Below are 18,026 nucleotides of genomic sequence, written 5' to 3'. Positions count from 1 at the left end.
TCTGCTCAATGGTGATTTCTTGCAATCATTCTCATTTGGTAACCCTCCTTACGGCAAGGCTGTGCTATAATTCAAAGAACACTTGTTGTAAAATTGGCAATTTGTATTTTAATCCTGGCTCTGCTATTATTTGGTAAGTCACTCAACTCTTTTTGTGTGTTATCTAAGAGGTCAGAAAAACTGATTTCAAAGGTTCCCTTTTTACTGGATAGCCCTGTGAGACTGGACATTACCTCATCTGTCCATATTAACAGCTTGCTTAGAGTAAGCAAAGAAATTATGGGGATGATGTTGATGCTGTTGAACGTAATTATTATTCTTTCCTCCAAAGTGGTGTACTGGCATGGTCGGTACACTGTGACCACACAGATAGGCAACGGGGTGCCTGTGGCAGAAAACATGGCCCTGTGACTGAAAGAAGAATGATTTTTAAAGTAAAAAATTTCAAGAAAAGAATATCTCTTTGAATAGCAGAGAAGTTTCTGGCAAGATTTTAATTGGTGTGGGGTTTAGGTTTGTCAGCTTGCAGCAAAGAAATATTTCATTGAACTAACCTTTGTTGAGCTCGGTTTTAGTGTCTATTACCGTTCACTGAATATTGTAGGCTCCCTCTCCGTAGTGCCTTTTCTGCACAAGGATGCCCCGCCCAATTGACATCAATCAATCAGGCTTTGCCACATGACCTACCCTGGCCAATAAAATGTGAGGGGGAATTAGATGTGCCACTGCTCCTTGGGAGTTTTAAGAGAGGCAGTGAACAATCATTGTGTTCCCTTTCTCTCTACCATGAGATCAGCAATGTTCCAAAGTGTGGGGCATCCGTCAGCTTGGCACTCAGCATGAAAACACTGTGGAGCCATCCTGTGATTATTTGCGTGTGATCAAGGAATAATCTCCTGTCATTGTAATCCACTAAGATTTCTTTGTCCATTGCATTATAATCTAGTCCCTCCTTGCTACCAGTGCTTGCTACTGAAAAATAAAGTGGGGAGCAAGGCGAATCTAACCTTGGGTCCTTTATGGATATTTCAGTCAGGCAAAATGTTAATGGTAATGTATGGTGCATATTACTGTAGAGGACGTATGCATTGCATGCATATATTGTGGTAAGCAAACCTGACCTTGGGGTCAGGGAAGGCCATCTTGATAATATGCATTTAAGCTGACAGCTTATAAATTAATAGCAATAAAACTGGCCAAAGTCCAGGAGGAGGAAGAGGGTGTTGCAAACAGAAAGAATATCACAGGTCAAGGCGTAAAGGCAAGAAAGCTCATAGGAGTTGAGGAACTCATTGTTGAGTGTGGCTGTCAGACGGGATGAAGGGGAAACTGAGAAGGAACATAGCCAGTGAGATAACATCAATAATAATAATAATAGTGAGCATTTATTAACTTTGTGCTAAGTGCCTTACATACATTTTCCTCATGATTATTATCACCATTTTATACAAGAGGAAATTGAGCCAGAAAGAGGTTTAATAACTTGCCTATAGCCACACAGCAGGAATGTGATTTTATCTGAAGGGCAATAGGAAATCACTGAATAGTGTTACACAGGGGGGCTCATGATCAGATTCACATTTTAGAAAGATCGTCTGGCTGCACTAGGTTCCCAACTCAAAATCCCACTCTGGTCGGAGGAAGTGTGGACCTCCATCTCTGGCTGTTCTTATCAGTGTGACTCCATTGACTACGGCAGTCAGCAGGAGGGAAGATGATTGCCAAAGCACTGCAGAAAAGGTTATTTTTAAAATGCTTTTTAAAAAAATTTGGGCACCTGGGTGGCTCAGTCGGTTTTGTTCGACTCTTGGTCTCGGCTTGGGTCTTGATCTCACAGTGGTGAGCTTGAGCCCTGCACTGGGCTGCGAGCTGGGCGTGGTGCCTGCTTTAAAAAAAAATTAAAATGCTTTTTAAAAAAAATTAATAAACTGTATAATTTTTTAGTTGAAAAAAAATATGGAATGCTTCATGAATTTGCACAGGGGCCTGCTAATCTTCTCTGTATATCATTCCAATTTTAGTATGTGTGCTGCTGAAGAGAGCACAGAAGAGTCATGTTTGGAAGGAGTAAGAATGTTATATGCAAGAAAAAATATATTGTGGGTCTCCAGAGCATTAAGATTTGGGTAATAGTTTTAATAACAATATAAATATAACAAATTGATGCCCTAATGTGCTCTTGTACCTAATTCAAATAATGGACATGATATCACATCAGTATTTTGAGCATTTCAATTTACTTTTGACCATCAAACAGACAATTTAGTGGGTAAATTAAAGACAGAACGAAAAATCTTTAAAAAAAAAAAATTTTTTTTTTTTTAAGTAGGCTCCACACCCAGTGTGGGGCTTGAACTCATGACCCTGAGATCAAGAGTCACATGCTCTACTGACTGAGCCCGTCAGGCATCCCAAAGCCAACAATCTTTAAAGCAGATTGCATGGGGGGGGGGTCCATGTATTCTTCCCTCCTTGTTTACCAAGGTTGAATAATAGTGATCACATTTTGCGTTTCTCTTTGTCATAAATAGACATATAGACCAAGGAGGGAAGGAGTCCTTCCTAAATGACAGTGACAGCTCTGACAGTTGTTTTCTGTGAGTTGTTTGGTATCCATCAGAAGCCTCTGGAGACCTGAGCCTGACTGAAGAGGTCCCCAAGTCAAGATGCTAGGGACTGTGATTAATATGAATGCTCTCAGTCTTTGTAGGGTCCCTTCTGTTTCAGCAGAATTCAAAGGAAGAATTGTGGGTAATTTTGACATTTACAGTTTGTGTCCTTTAACCTTCTCTATAGGTTATCCCCAGAACCCTGACTTGTTCTTTTTTTCCTTTCCTTTCTTTTCTTTCTTCTTCCCCTTCCCTGCTGACTCCCTTGACTAGTCTTTTTCCTCTTTTAAAACAGCCTCTGCAGAAAATAACATGCTAGAAATGAGCTGACTGCCAATATGCATAGGAAGATTTATTGCAACCGAGAAAGGATGTTATGAGACATCACATATATTAATCTTTCTGTTTTGGTCTATAAAGACCCGAGTTTGGCTACTTTCACTTATATGCTTTTAAGGAGATAAAGTTAGGTCAGAATGGGAGATTTGGGGGGTGATAGGCAGAGATTTACAGCTCAAGTGCCCTGGAATACAGGTCGGCTCTGCGATTGTGGCTTCTCCGTAACAGCCACAGGCATTCCAGGGGCCGGCTCGACGGAGGTTTTTAACGCCGCTCCTTGCAAACCAACTGCCCTGCCCAGGGAAGTTGTCAGAAAAGATCAGTGCAGGTTTAGGGATGGTTTTTTGAAGTTTTCCTGAAATAACCAATAGTGAGTTGCAGGCTTTGATAGCTCTTTTTATAGATCTTGCAGCAGCTGGATCAAAATCTAATGAAGATGTTTGCATCTGACAATGGCAGGCCTGCACATTTCTATCCTGTTTCTTGAGTGCGCAAGTGCATTTCATTTGGGAACATGAAAGGCATATTTAGTGACAACTGATGGTTCTTTGTTTTTTAATTCCCAATAATGTCTTCAGTAAGTGCTTTTGTTAACATTTTTGCATTATACAATAGGTGACACAGGAAGATAATCGGTGTGCTGAAAGCAATTAAAGAGTTTATATCCAACTTGTTCTGCCTATTAAATGGATCCGTTCGGCATAGAAGCACATTAGCATCTTTGCAGTGGAATGATTGTGGAAATAGGTTATTCACGGGGCCTGTGCCTCTTGCTCCTGCTGCAATAAGACATATCTCCAAGATTGGAGAAAAGGAATGAGCCATTTTTCTCCCCTTGGAACTGTAAACAGAAGTAAAACTATTAATAGATGCCGCAGCTAATCCCAAGAAGCTGCAACGGAGAGATTAAATAATGTCGTGAAGAGAGAAAGCCAGAATGAAGGGAGGGGAGGAAGGGAGGAGGAGGAGGGAGGCGAGCTGCCTGATTACCACGCTGCATCAGACAAGGACAGACTGAAGGACTCCCACTGATCGTAGTCTAACAGGGGACTCCTGTTCTCAGCAAAGTCAATATCACTTCAACTATTGCTTGAGAGCTGTTCTAATGGGAAGATTTGTGTTTTATTTTGTAAGTAGTAGTCAAGATGATTTGAAATGGGGTTTGGATGCCATGGGGATGCAGCTGAGCCTAAAGGGGTGAATGGACTTTGTGAGCAAAACAGTGTGTTTTGTGTTTAAGAAGAAACCTCAGAGAAGTGGGAGGCCTTTGGGTCAGTTCATCATTTGAGGTTGGGTCCCCATTTGTATTGCTACATAGAATGTATTATAACAGTAGGGATTGGAATGTAATAAAATCTGTACCTGGCATATTCGAATTGATTAAATGTCCCCAAGTGTTATTCCTACTAATACTCTTGGACTTTTGTTCATCGTCCCTTCAATATATGCATGCTGGCAGAGAGGCATTGAGTCAGCCACTCTGCTGAAGATCAGCACATATCTTCCTATTTTCACACAAACTGTGAGGCTGGCATTGGCATTACTGATACAACTTAGGACTACTCAAACTGTGGTCCGTGGACATCGTCATCTTCACCATGACTGGGAAACTTATGAGACATGCCCATTCTCTGGCTCTACACCAGACCTAGTACATCAGAATCTCCAAGGGAGGGCCCCTGGAATGTGTTTCCACAAACAGGGACTGAGTTATAGCTCCTCGAGCTTAACAAGCCCTACAGGTCATTGTTCTGCCCACTAACGTTTGAGAAGCAATGGGTTATTGTTGGGAAATCTGCAGCTCAGAGTGTTTGGGTGTTATGTTAAGGTCACACACCTTCAGAGAGACGGAGTTGAATTCTGACTTAGGATTCTTATTGTGTCCGAAGCTGGGATCTTTTATGGAATCACGGGAAATGCCCGGTCACCCCCTCCTGGGGTCAGGAGCATGCTTGGTCTCTGAGGATGGTCCTTCATTAGGGATCGTGACTGAGGATGTGTGACATCTTTGAGTGATTTGAGCTGTTGTTTCTCTGCTAAAAGATAAATTCTGTTGTCTCTGCCAATGCAGTTAGCTTCTGAACCAGGCCCGACTGGCCATCCTTCTGGTGTTTTAAGAGACAAGGGAAGCTCAGACAGTGACTGGAGGAGAGGCCAAAGGACGAGCATGTGGCACCCATCTATTTCACTTACAGAAACACTACGGAGAGACTTGATTGTTGGTCATCTCTCTACATTTTTATATCTATTAAGCTCTGGGGCAGGGGAAGAATAGCTCCTGGCATGTTATAGGAATAAATCAAATTTATTTGTGATCGCAGATCACTAAATATCAGCAGCGAATTGACCTAGATCAAGAAATTCGTTGGGTGCGTGAGAATATAGAGCAGCACACGGGGAAGGAGACCTACTGATGTCTGGCCCTGCTGGCTGTCATTCTCCGTGCTCGAGTAAGCGTGAGCTCAGGTGTTCAGGCTGTGTTGTGTCGCAGAAAGAACCAGATACTCATTAGGATATGGCTGCTTTTACTGGCATCATTTTGCTTTCTCTTCACCCATTTTTATCCTCTGTTTTGATAGCATTTGGAAGTCATGACCCAGAACTTGAAATATGTTATTCGCTCAGTAAACGCAGGGTTTCAAAACAAAATTAATGTCATTATTCGGCCACTGATATCATGATGCAAGGGTATCAAGGAGGGAGCCTGTTAAAGGGAAGGACCTTCAGCATCTTACAGGCCGAGGTTCCGACTATGGGTCTGCCACTTGATAGTTTGTATGACCTCGGTCCTGTGGCTTTTAACCATTCTGTATCATAGTTTCCTTCTGTAAAATGGGGAATGTTTTATACGTCAGAGAGTGATTACATGGATTAAATATGGGGCCTCCATACAATCAGTTTGCCCAGGACCATCCAGGCTTACACTTGCTGTCTTGATGTAATTATTTACAACATTCCCTTTAACTCTGAAAGTGTCCTGATTTGGATGATAAACTTTATAGTTACACTCAGTAAATACGATAATGTATGTAATATGTCATGTGCCATTGGTATTCAGTAAAGGAGAGCCATCATTTGAAATACTGCATCTGGAAGCCAGTTGTATCTTCCCGCTAAACTTAGTTTCCCTCCCTGGAAAATGAATGATGAGACACTCAGGGCTGTGCCTATCTGTGTTGGGGGGTCTGTGCTGCACTGTGCCCCTCCTTTAATCTGTACCACCTCTTAGATCAGGAACAGCAAGAGCCTGGGGCAAAATGCACTGGCCACTTCTGCAAAATCAAGTGTTGCTGTCACCTAGGGAGCATTGGGTCATTGGTATTGTGTTTTGGAACTTTTAGAAGAAAACTTACGACACAACAGGCAGTATATTACATTTATGAGTATCCCCTAATGCCCGGTGCTCTAAATCTTTTGAACTCAAGGTGGGCAGTATTAGTCTCCTCTTACAAATGAGGAGTCCCAGACTCAGAGAAGTTAAGAAGTCATATGTTTGATAAGAGGAGAAGCTAAGAGTTAAACTCTTTTTTTTTTTTTTTTTTTTTTGGTCTCCTAAACTCTTTCCACAATAATGCTCCAATGCCATTAATGAGGAGCAATTCTAACTCCACATGAAACGATGAGTAATACCAATCAGTTCAATATCATTCTTGGCTTCCTCTCGTTGGCAGGTGTAATAGAAACACTCTGCCACAAGGAGGGAGGATATTTCTAAAACCAACCTGCCACTTCTTTGATCTTAATGTTCTCCCCCCCCCCATATGCCCATCATAGATACAGCTTTTCATAGATCACTGAACATCCCAGATATTAATTGCTGCTATCCTGCTGTCTCTGCCAAACATCCCAAAATTAGGATTATTAGAAAGCAGAAGGTCTGATTTGGCCCTGATGTGGAAGACACTAATGGATGAAACGAGAAGAAGAGGAGAAAGAGGAAGAAAGGCAGGGATGACTGTCAGATCAGACCCATCTCTACATAAACAGATGGAGACTTTTTGGAGAAACCCATTTCTTATCACTTCCCTAACCATTTTAGGTTAATTCTGACCTGCTTTAGGTAGATAAAGATAAATGTGAATTTTAAATTATATTTAATCTTCATTAAAGTAATTATCTCTCTTAATGAAGAATTTGCTGGGTTGTGGTTGTGCAATGGAGTATAAAATCCTAAGTGAATAAAATCAATTTCATTTTCAGGCTAGCTTTTCTGTCCATTAATAAACAAGGCACAGAAAATACATTTGCTCAGAATCATGCGGCCGGCTCCCAGCTTATGCAAAGCCAATACCACTTACAAAAGCAGGACAGTTGGCTCTCCATTTCTCACCCTTCATTTTTCAACCTAAAGGAGAGCGTCTACCCTAGGATAGGAAAGTTCCATGAGTTTCCATATTGGGGCTGTTTACTGGGTCCAGCAGTGAGACCACTGCGGGTAATATCTCACACTCAAACGACTGCTCTAATGGAATAGTGTTTGTGTGGTGTGGTGTATTTCATCTAAGTGCTCTGGTTTATTAATCACATAAGTATGAATTAGACTCTGGCATGCTTATGTTTCCTAATGTATGAAAATTGCTTATTTATTTCCATGCTGTTACAACGGAAAGAAACAGACTGGTTCTAAATAGCAGTGTACTGTAGTGTGAAGCAATTAAATGAGTTATGCATGCCCTTCAGGAAGAGGATAATGGGGACTTGGTGCCAGCTAGTCCTCGCTGCTGCTGGTAAAAGGAAAAAGGACATGTCACAGAGGAACAGAGGCTTGTCCATATTTCAGTGCAAACGTGTGAGCTTAGGATTGTAGTTAAATCTGAAGATTTAGCTCCTGTGCACTTGCCGATTGGCTTAGTTGAAACTTCTGAAAATAATGTACAAGAGAGCCGAAAAGAGCATCACCCACGGGCAGGTAAGAAGTAAAGATGTTGGTGACACATTACCTTTATGCCTCTTTGTTTTGTGCACCACTGTCCTCCTAACACTAAATGACAGATGCAAACCACCCCAAAACCATAGTGTCCACATGCTACCACCCCTGCTGGCTGAGGCAGCTAGAGGGCAGTGTAAGGAGCAACTCCACACTTCCTTTCACATGGTATGAATTTCCATATGTTGACTATGTGGCTTATTTGTTACTGGTCATTAATGAAATTACATGGTACTTCTTATATGTCAGGTTGTTCCAAGTACTTGGTTGTATAATCTTCATAACATTCCTATGACATAGTTACCCTAACAGTTCTCATTTTACATATGGGGAAACTAAGGCACAGAGAAATGAAACAACCTGCTTACAGTTACACACCTGGTAGGTGGCAGAGCTGGGACTTGAACCCCAGGTAGCCTGGCTCTAAAGTCCACACTCTTAACTGCCGTGCCTCCCTGATTCTATTATTTTGTGTGGTCGCATCACTGAACCCCTCAGAACTTTGGTCCTTTCGTCTGCAAAATGGGGAGGTAACATTTACTGAGGTCCTACTTAGGTACCATGCTAGGCTCCTCCTAGATGTTATTTCATTTGACCTTTACCGTTACCTGTAAGGGAGACAGATTCTCTTTGTTTTATATATGAGAAAACTGGCTCGGAGATACTTTGTAGCTCCAAGGTCACAAGGAGTGTAAGGGATGGAGCAAAGTTTCGGACTCCGATTCCCCTGTTCCAAAGCTTGCATTTCTTTTATTATGTCTTGCTCTAGGGGCTCTGAGGAGGTCATAGGCGACAATGGATGTGAAAGGACCTAACGCTTGCTGGCGCATTGAACGCCCAGTAAAAGTTAGCTCTGCAAGTGCCTGGCAAATTGTATAGAAATGTTCGTTATTATTGTCAGTACCTTGTTTTGATGCTGGCAGAGGAAAGTGTTCTTAATGGGAGGATGTGCCCTGTAGGAGGCTGAGCTATTAATAGCCAATAGTGATGTTTACCGCACTTCCTCAGGAGACTTCAGTTCAGAAAGTTCTGAAATAGAAAAAAAATGGATCTAAATTGCTTAATCACAAAATGATAGACCACATTCCTCCTGAATTACCTCCTCAAGACATGACTTCTGTGGCTATCAAGGAGCTGGATAGGCAAATTGCTTTTTGAAATCCTTGTTTTCAATTGAGAACATAAACAGAACTATATAAAGGACACTGCAACATGCATCATGTACTCACTGCCCAAGGTGGGTACATTATAGGTAATATTTTTTTTTCAAATATTTTTTTTAAAAAAATAAGTAACTACATATAAGTTTTCCTATATTCCCCTTATCGGAAAATATTACCTTTCTCTTTTCACCCTCGCTTCCTTCTCTTCAACTGCCATCCTCAATTTCGTGACTATCCAGTCCATATCTTTTACTTTTTAATTGGATGTATGTAAGCACAAACAGTGGATGATATTGTTTAAAGTATTTCCATCAAAAGTAAGTACTTCAACTTGTTATTTTCATGCTCAATCTCATGTTAGTGAGATTTAACCATGTCATTATACACATGTCTAGTTTATTCACTAATTGCTCTATGATATTTCATTCTTGAATATGCTGAAATTTTTCAGTACCCATGTTTTTGGACATTGGAATTATTTATGATTTTGGTGATACAAAATCGTAATGCTGATTTTTAGCTTACATTATCAGGATTATGTAAATATTGCTCACTGCTGAGCCACTGGGTTCTCATTTCTTTTTCTCTCAGTAATATCATGCCTAGATTTCCTGGCCCTCTTGCTTTGATCCATGCTGGACCTGCTCTTTTGCTGTCCTCCCAGCTTTCTCTTCATGAGAATCTTGGAATCCCCTTGCCTTCTCTCCAGTTGGCCTGTTCTGAGGCCCAGGACTTCCACTTCCCGTGAAACGTTGTCTGCTCTATGGGAAACATCACTGTCATCCTTTTTAATATTTTCCCCTGCATTGTAGAGCGGGAGCTTGAGACTTCATTTTCTAGAATTCTTTTTCTCATAATTTTGGGTTAGAGTCTTTTTGAAAAGCAGAATAGAAGACATTATTCTCTGGTGGTGGTTACATGCAGACTGTAGGTAGAGATGGGAAGCTCTTGAGAATCACCCTGGGGGCTGCAAGCAACTGAGATGGAATTCAACACTTTCTCTGAACCCACTTTCCCAGCATTTCTACGAGTCATGTAACTGTCTTTTTAAAAAAGTTCTGTTTATTTATTTTAGAGAGAGAAGCGTGCGTGTGAGAGAGCACAAGCGGAGGAGAAGGGCAAAGGCAGAGGGAGAGAGAGAATCTCAAGCAGACTCCCCGCTGAGCGGGGAGTCCCAGCAGGGCTCGATCTCACAACCCTGAGATCATGACCAGAGCCAAAATCAAAAGTCAGAACCTTAGCGGACTGAGCGACCTAGATGCCCCATCCTTCAGTTGTGTAATTTTCTAATTCTCTTTATTAAAGCCTTGCTACTTGGAGTATCTACATTGAGCTTTGATTGACTACCATATTTTGTTTGAATACATCCTCCAGTGGCTAACCTCACAACTGACTAATAGTTTGCCTGGGTATAAAAGTCAAATCAGAAATATTTTTACCTTGGAATGTGTAAGGTATCCATATACTGTCTTTAAGATTTCCTTTTGTTATCATTAAAAAGCCTGAGCCTGATATTCTGATTCTTGATTCTTTTTTTAAAGATATTATTTATTTATTTGAGAGAGAGAGAGAGAGAGGATGAGTTGGGGGAGGAGCAGAGGAGAGGAAGAAGCAGACTCCCCGCTGAGAAGGGGGCCTGATGCAGGGCATGATGCCAGGACCCTGAGATCATGACCCCAGCCGAAGGCAGACCCTTAACCCACTGAGCCACACAGGCGCCCCTGATTCTTGATTCTTTACATGTGAAATTGAGCCTCTGCACTCCCCCTCCCCCAGAAGCCTACAAAGTTTCTCATAATGTCTGGTTTCTATACTACCAAGGTGTTGTGTTTTCATATGAGCCTCTTAAACATTGTGTGAGACAATCAGTGGTCCCATTCTGTTTGGAAACTTCCTTCAGTGTTGGGAATCTTTCTGTTTTCCTTTTGTTTTTGATAACTTTCTCCCTTCCCTTCTCTTTGCTCTTTCTGTCACCTCTATTAAGCAGATGTTTGTGATCCTGGCTTGATCCTTGTACTTATTCACTTTTCTCCTATTAAAAAAAAAAAAATCCCTTTTTGTTTTAATTTTTGAGAGTTATATTTGATTTTATCTTAAAGCATTTATGCTGATTTAAAAAATTGATAACTGGGAATATACAACATTTAATATTTTTGTATTGATATATTTAGCAATTTTATAGAACTATTTCTACGTTTTCTATGAAGTTACTTGGATATTTTTTACATATATAATTTTTTTGCCTGCAAATAATGACAATGTTTTCTCTTTTTCTACCCTCAATTTTTACTTTTTCTTTTTTTATTGTTTAGGAACTTTAATTCATATTGGCTGCTGGTTGTGAAAACAAACATCCTTGCCTTATCTTGCTGTTCACAGGACAAGTTATACATTCTCATCATTTAATACGTGGTTACCCTTTGCTCTCTTTGATTGAGGCCCCTTGTAAATTTAAGAACATTTCATTTCAAGCCTAACTTACTATTTATGCCAGCAGTTTTTGTTTTTGCATTTACTAAAATGACTAGTTTTCCTTCTTTGTGCTACAGTTCATGTTGTGATTCTTATTTTTCCATTTTTTTGAGTTGATTTTTATGAAATAAAGATGACCTATTTCTGAAAAATTATTTTAAGCCTACTGGCTTTTTGTTAAGAGTTTTTTTTTTTTTTTTTTTAAATTTTCACTTCATTCTTTGTGATTTTTAAAAATCAGGTTTTAAAATATTTTAATTTATATGATCTATATTTTTATTGAAAATTATCAAGTTTTCAATTTTTTGATCTAAGTTTTTTTGTAGTAATACTATTGTCAAATATCTTTTAACTGTAAAACTATAAAATTATGGCTCTTTTTTTAAAAAGATTTTTATTTTTAAGTAATCTCCAATGTGGGGCTTCAATTTACAACCTTGAGCTCAAGAGTTGCATGCTCTACTGACTAAACCAGCCAGGCACCCTGAACTTTTGGCTCTTTTTAAGCCCTTAGTATATTTTTACCTTTTTCTTTTACCTTTTATCAACTGTCCCAGAAATTTGCACATTTTACTGGTCTTGATAGGGGGAAAAAAAACTTTTAAAAAATTTTGTTATTTTCTTGAATTTTTGCTTTTATTTTTCCAATTTCTTTTCTTCTAAATTTACCAGATTAGCTTTTAATTCCTTTTCTTGTTAGTTGATTTAAATGTTAAATTGATTTACTTTCACTCTTTTTTTTTTTTTTTTTAAAGAAATACATTTAGAGCTACATATTTTCTCCAAGAATTTCTTTGGCTGTGTTGTAGAATCTTGAAATACGGTCTTTTTTTTTTTTTTTTAAACTAATTTCAGAATATTTAAAAAAATTTCCTTGTAATTTCATCTTTAACTCATGAATTAGTCTATGTTTTTTAAATAACTGAAAGTTAATTTATCTTTTCTAAGAGTATGTTTTTGTACACTGAAGTTACTAAATGCTGAAGTAGCATTTAGAATTAGAAAACATCACTAATATATTTATTTCGGTTGAGTTTTTCTATGTGTGATTTATTATCTGATGTATTTTTTAAAATGTTCTAAATAAAATTTGTTAGATTAATTAATTTATCTATTAGCTTCTGGTATGTATTTTAAATTATCTCATTATTTTTCTGAATTTAATAATTTCTTCTAGTAATTCAGTTTATGCTTTATATATTTAGAAATATGTTCTTAGATGCATATTGGTCTTTAGTTGTATATTTAGTTTCTGTCTTATTTTTATGTTGTATTACTCTAAATCTCTATTAATGCATTTTGCCTTTGTTTTACCTGACAGTAATATTGCACTGCCAGGGTATTATCCATCTACCTACCTACCTACCAACCTACCTACCTATTATTTATTCACTCATTCATTTATTAGCAGTTTTAATGAGGTAAAATACACGGAAAATAAATTGCATATATTTAAAGTGTACAATTTGACATATGAATAGATCTCTGAAACCATTACCTCAATCAAGAAAATGAACATTCTTGTCATTTCCCTGAATTTTCTTGTGCCCCTTTGTAATCCTTCCCTCCTGGACTTCACTGCCTTCTCCCCACACAACTATTAATCTGCTGTCACCATAGATTAGTGTATATTTTTTAGAATTTTATATAAATGTTATCATATATTATGTATTCTACTTTGAATGGCTTCTTCTATAGAGTATAGTTATTTTGAGATTCTTAGTATTGGCATTTTTCTGAGTCTTGCTTTTTAAGCAATCTGATGCTCTCTGTCTTACTTGGGTTGTTTAGACCATTTACATTTAATGTAAATATTTAAATATACCAATTGGCTGTTTGTTTTCTCTTTGTCTCACCTATTCTTCGTTTCCCTTTTTTCTCTTTCATTGCTTTATTTTGGATTAATTGAATATTATTTATCATTTTATTTTATCTCATTGGCTTATTAGAATTCTTTATTATTTTAAAAGTTACTTTAGAATTTACAGTAGATAGCTTAAACTTCACAGTTTACCTTGAAGTGATACTACTCTACTTGATGTGTAGGATAAATACCTAGAATTTATTCCCCTTATTAAGTTTTTAAAATATCCATACTAATAGTTTTCTAATGGTCTAATTTTTATATCTGTCTATTCTTGATTACCATCTCCCAGTTTTCAGTTTATAATTTTTGTAATTTTTATATATTCTTTCTTTCATTTATTTGAAGACCTTAAACATTATTTGTTAATGTTTTTCTGAGATTTCTCTGGTATTTCCATTTTATTGGGGCTGAATTTATCTCTCTTATTGTTTGGGTCTTTCTGCATGCTCTTTTTTTTTCTTTTCTTTAAAATTTTTTTTTTCTACTCCAACTACATACCCTTCCCTTATCTAACAGGTGGGTATTTACATCCACCTAGTTTTCCTGTTCCCCACTCTCATGGTGATGGTTCAGGTCCCTATTCTGTTTTGATGTTGGTCTTAAGGAAGATGCAGCCCCTAGACCAGAAAGAAGTTTGGTTCTGTTATTCTTCATATCTATTGGTGTGTATGAGTGTGTGTGTGTGTGTGTGTGTGTGTGTGTGTGTGTGTGAGTTTTAACACAGTGGTTTTCAACCATCTTTAATCGTAGAACCAGTGAGAATGTCTATTAGGCCTTCTTTATGAGATGAAGCTGCTCTAGCCCTCAATGTAGTCAGTGACTCTCTCTGTTTTTCCCTGTTACTTTGCAGCAATGCAGGAATCAAGTGTATAGTTACTTCTGTCAGCTTACAGACCTAGAGCCCAGCAGGCTCTTGATTTTAGCCCCGCTTAGCATTTCTATTCTATTTCTGATGCAATGTACTGTATACCTTATTTGAGGGACTTAAGTATGTCTTTAATTTTAAGTATTTTATTTTTCATTTTTATTTTGGATCAGTACAAAGAGCTCAAAACATAAACTCATAGAGTCATATTTATTTGGAGTCTCCTCTCCTTTCCTTTTCCAAGACATTGATGACAAATGACTTCATTCTTATTACATGGGGAAAAGAAATCTAAAAGGAAAGTGGGTGGATCCCTTTTTACTTTGTTCTTAAAGATTCTTTTTTGTTTTTTGGATATACCTTGTCCTTTCCTCAACTCCATATAAATTTGTCTTTAGTATAAGAATTTGAGAAGCAGAAAATCAGTTATAGGCCTGGGATGACCTATGCTGTAGGGTATTTAAGGATGATGGATAGTTTTTTGTGTTTCTTTTTTTAAACTTAAAATTGAACTGAACTGGAAAAATAAATTACAGAGACATGCCATTTTCTGTGTGAGGTGAACATGTTCAATAGGATAAGAAACAAATCCAAGTCTTCTTGGGATGTTCTGGTCCTTTCTCTAGAATTAGCATCTTATGATTTTACATCTTATGATTCCCACTGCCCATCTCTGCTTTCTTCTAACAATAAGGGCTCTCAGAATTATGCAAAGCATTATTTTTAACTTAGAAGAAACAGTTTATTGTCTACTTCTGTCACCTGTATTACTGTAATGTGGCTTGTTTTTTTCCCCCCTCAGATAAGCTCGAGATGGAGGGAAAGAAACACCTCATTTTTGTTATTCTCTTTCCCAGTAAACTCTCACATCCTCATTAAAGCTCCACAAACATGACAACACCTGCACCAGGCCACCTGCTTCTGTTTGTGTGACACAAATGAATTCCTCTCAGAGGTGACATTGGAATTACTTGAAGCATCTGAAGTTATGAGGGATTCTTGGTCTGCTTTCTTTTGGAAAGGAGATTGCTTACCTAGGTAGAATTTAGGTTTTGATACTTGAATTTCTAGTAACTTAAGAAAATAAAACACTGAACTATTTAGTAAGGATTAAGAAGTGATTTTTAAAGATGATCTGAATATTTAGCTGTTCTCTTTTTGGGAGCTTCTAAGAGTGTGGATTCTGGACCAACTACCTGAGTTCATGACTTTGCCATTTATTAGCTGTGTATTCTTGAGCAATTGACTTAAACCTTCTGTGCCTTGCTTTCCTCATCTATAAAGTGAGGTTTGAGGTGGTAACTACTTCATAGGGGTGTGGCATATACTTAGTGGTACACACACACACACACACACACACACGTATGAAGTGCAAAACACGTATAACAATGTCTAGAGTATAATGAGCACTTAATAAATGAAGTGGATTTTTATTTATTTATTTATTTTTATCATCTACAATGTGTTAAACTTTACTAGGCACTAGGGATACATTGGTGAGCATGATATGAAAGTTCTCTGTTGTCAAAGAGCTTTCATTTTAGTGGGAAAATCCAGTAAGTAAGTAAAGCCTGTAAATGAGATAATTTCAAGTAGTAATAAGTGCCATGAAGAAAATAAAATAAGGTTCATGGGGTGCCTGGGTGTGGCTCAGTCAGTTAAGTGTCCGGCTCTTGATTTCAGCTCAGGTCATGGTCTCAGGGTTGTGAGATTGAACCCCGCATCAATCTCCTGAGCTCAGTGCAAAGTCTGCTTGAGATTCTCTGCCTCTCCCTCTGCCCTGTCTTCCACTCACACATACTCTCTCTTTTTAAAACAAACAAACAAACAAACAAACAAATAGAATCATGTAAAAGAAAAGAAAGTTCTTAATTCCTAATATTGGGGTGCGTGAGTGGTTCAGTCAGATAAGTGTCTGCTTTAGGCTCAGGTCATGATCTCAGCGTCCAGGGATCAAGCCCCACATCAGGCTCCCTGCTCAGTGGGGAGTCTGCTTCTCCCTCCCCTTTTGCTCCTTCTCCTGCTCATGCTCTCTCTCACTCTCAAATAAATAAAATCTTGAAAAAAATTCCTAATATTGAAATTAAAGTTGCTAACTGAACATTTACTTGGAGGTTGAATAATATATGTCAGTTCTCCCTAGATTATATCACAAAATCTCAGAAATGTGCATAGTTTCACCTGGGACCATATAAAAAGTATGGATAATGGCTCTAGAACTTGAAATTAATTTGGTATATGCCATTGTCTTATGTTGGAGAATTGTGTCTTCATCTTTTGTGAACCCTCTTCTCTCTCCATGAACCACTCTCCCTGTAAGGAACTCCTTTTAGACCACTGACTCTGATCATTCTTTCTTTTCTTTTCCTTTTTCTTTCTTTTCTTTCTTTTTTTTTTTTTTTTTGTTGTTTGTTTTTTGTTTGAAGAAGGCTCTACATCCAACGTAGGGCTCGAACTCATGACTCTAAGATCAAGATTCATATTCTGCACCAACCGAAACAGCAGGCGTCCTGACCCTGATCACCCTTAGCTTAACAATTTACATGTAAGTGAGATCATTGCTTCCAAATTCGCCATTGCAATGGCTGCAGTCTAGATGAGGGCTGATTAGTATTTTATCTTTTGTTTTACTTTGTATGATGTTTGATTTCAATAGGTGTATGTCATAACTGATTAGCCCATGTATAGAAATAACAGAAATGGAATTACTTTAGGAACCTATTAACTGTATAAACATCTGTAACTAACAAATAATGGAGCAGTTTATCTTGCCTCTTGGGCAAATGGTGAACTCATAAGACCCCAAATGATAATACTTCTGAATCTACAGTTTGTGGCTAGAAAAGGACACATAATAGCAATAGCTTATTGTATCAGGATAGCAGTAAGTACATTCATTGCAGCCTGAGGCTGCTCACAGGAAAGGATTTAGAGAAGCCTGTAGTTGTCTTCTGTTCTGCTGCAGGGCCGTATCAGATGTGCCTTCTCTCTCAGATCAGGAACTTGTTACAAGAGCATGGAACACCTCCTAACCAGAAAGCCCAACATGGAGTCTCTAGTGGGGCTCTTATACCCATGCTGGGTATGTAGGTACATCATTGCTGTATGATGAGACCCAGTGTCAGAGTCCTCTGGGAGTCCCACCCAAACTGGGTGCAAACCATCAATCTTGTGCTCATTAGTAAGCAATGAGAACAGGTGGTTCAGACTGCCTCCCAAACTTGCTCCAAAACAGCATTCTTAAAAACTTCATGTCTTGACCAAACTCAGGCCAATTCTAGACCTGCTAGAATTAGTCCTCTCAGCACACCTATTTTATTGATGTGTTAGATCTAATCCCTTCCGCGTTTCCACAGTGGCCTCTCTATTTAGTATAGAAACAATCACAACAGATACCTGAGTGAGAGTATAATAAAGACTATGAATGTAGCTCTGCTCTGAGGAATATGGACAGTAGAAGTATTGAGTGGTGGATTTTAACTGACTTTATTAAAATTCTCAGAGTATTAAGAGATTTGGGAAGACTGAAAAAGAAAAAGCACTGATCTCCAGACATCATTAAGGGGTCATTAGGACAAGTCACACCACAAAAATTGATTTCATTTTCTGATGTCTAAATAATAATAATAATAATATAATAATAATAATAATAATAATAATAATAATAATAATAATAATAAACCACCTCTCTATTTCTAATTTGCAAAGCATTTGGCAAAGAATTTTGTGGTCATTTTTTATGGATAAGGTAGAGTAATACAGTACAGACAAATGGAACTTATAT

The 18,026-nt window shown here is 38.1% G+C and overlaps 1 long non-coding RNA gene and 1 pseudogene across 2 annotated transcripts in view; one reads left to right on the top strand and one right to left on the bottom strand.

Annotated features, from left to right (window-relative positions):
• The window catches only part of LOC113260564 (uncharacterized), a 332,644-nt gene that overhangs the window by 187,950 nt on the left and 126,668 nt on the right, over nt 1–18,026 (top strand). The gene's annotated exons all lie outside the window — the stretch shown is intronic.
• LOC113260683 (U6 spliceosomal RNA) lies at nt 1,951–2,045 on the bottom strand (annotated as a pseudogene).

Source organism: Ursus arctos, unplaced genomic scaffold (genome assembly GCF_023065955.2).
Source record: "Ursus arctos isolate Adak ecotype North America unplaced genomic scaffold, UrsArc2.0 scaffold_18, whole genome shotgun sequence".
Taxonomy (NCBI): domain Eukaryota; kingdom Metazoa; phylum Chordata; class Mammalia; order Carnivora; family Ursidae; genus Ursus; species Ursus arctos.
Note: the sequence above shows the minus strand (reverse complement) of the source record. Positions and strands in the feature narration are given on the sequence as shown.